This window comes from Merops nubicus, unplaced genomic scaffold (genome assembly GCF_000691845.1).
Source record: "Merops nubicus isolate BGI_N331 unplaced genomic scaffold, ASM69184v1 scaffold24065, whole genome shotgun sequence".
In the NCBI taxonomy this organism is placed as follows: domain Eukaryota; kingdom Metazoa; phylum Chordata; class Aves; order Coraciiformes; family Meropidae; genus Merops; species Merops nubicus.
This window is the reverse complement of record NW_008611942.1, coordinates 18,455-20,258: the sequence shown is the minus strand read 5'-3', so window position 1 is coordinate 20,258 and position 1,804 is coordinate 18,455.

The window sequence follows — 1,804 nt, the reverse complement described above, 5'->3', positions numbered from 1 at the left end:
CCTGTTAAATAATATATTTCATTTTGTTAACTTTTCAATTGGTGCAAAGCTTTCATTACCCCTGCCTTCCTTTGTTTACCTCTCTACCTGGGAGAACTAAGGGATAAGGGAGGTGGGACACAATTCTGCCTTCTAACCAGGACACTGTCACCCCCAGCTGTGGATCAGCTTGCCCCTCCTTCCCAGATGGGAAGGCCTTGCCCCTCCTGATCCTTCAGCTTTACTGGATATGATGGATATGGGATGGAATACCCCATTGGTGAATGAATCTTAGGGTCACTTATCCTGTCCACTCCTCCCTGCAGATGGAGGGTACTCTGCCCCCCTCTGTGTGGGATACAAGCTTAGCAATGGCCTTGGTCTGCATACTAATCCTTGGCAGTAACTCTAAACGTGCAATGTTCTCACTGTTGAAGCAGGGAGTTTCTGCTGCTAACTTCACACAAGGCAGTTCATTAGAAGAGCTTTAGCTAAAAAGTAAAATCACTGAACAGAAGCAGCCCTGTTCTACTCCAAACCAGGACTGTTGTGTTTAAATCTTACTCAATTAACCAGATCCTAAGGAAGCAATTTAATAAGCATGTTGTTCCCAAACAGTTCTAAGAACTAAAATTCATGGTTCATGTGGCTTGGACAAAACAGTGGGATGTTGCATCTGCTCTGCTGGAAGCAATGAGAAGTACTTGGTCACAGTGCAGATACACTATAATCTTTATTATGCAGTCAGAAGCTTGAGCCATACAGCTGATGCTCTTCATCTTCATATAGCAGCAGAAAAGCAAGTAGTATGTTCTGGTCTCAACAGCAGGAAAGGAAAACGGCTTCTGTTTGGCTATTCTTTAGTATTTTATCATTGAATGAGTTCATTTTATCTTGTCTTCACAATGTATTTCATATGATCGATTCATCTGATTGTTAAAGCCATCTGAAATATATCTATGTAATGGTGTTGCTCTGACCTTTGCTTCTTTTTACTGTGAAGTACATGCGATTCTAATATTTTATGTTCATGCTAAGAACAAAAAAAAAGCTTCCTTCCAAAACTGTCTCTCTCATATGAGTCTTACTAGGAAAACCAAACTGATGTACTATGTAATATTAGACTGAATTTATGAGTTTTCCAGACAGAAAAGAAGCTGCAGGCTTTGATGACCTGACCCTTCACCATCGGTCATTGAAGGAAGAAACTGGGTGTTCTTATGGCCTCTCCATGCCCGTGGCATGAGGCCTTTCTGTGCAAATTAGCTGCAGTTATGTTCACAAGGTGCTCATGCTGTTGCTAGGAGACCAAGCATCTACTTGCAAAGAAAGGTTCTCTCCAAATTTAAAATGGCTCCTTATATATTTGACCAGACAATGAAGTTTCCTGTGCAATTGGGTATTCACCTGCTGAGGAAACAAAGTTCTTATTTTGTGAAATAGATTTCCAACTTCACAATGTAAGAGTTTGAAGCTCTTAAAAAAATAAAGCGTTTAAACTTGTCTTCTCATATATATATATATACACAAAAGAATATGCACACCCAGAGCACAGGCATATTCCAGATGCTGTGTAATAGAGCCTTAAGTATTAGGTAGAATTTCTAGAAATAATTTCCAGGACATGCATACTGTCCATTTCAAATATCTTTTTGAAATTCTGCTCTCAGGTTCTATATTATTACTGTAATAGTGGAAAGTAACAGATGTAACAATGTTTGGAACTCATTAAAGCACCCTACAGGCGAATTTGTGCAGTTCTGTTTTTCTAGCTTTTCAGATGAGAGCACCAATATGTTCAACACTCAGAACTCTAGTGCTCATC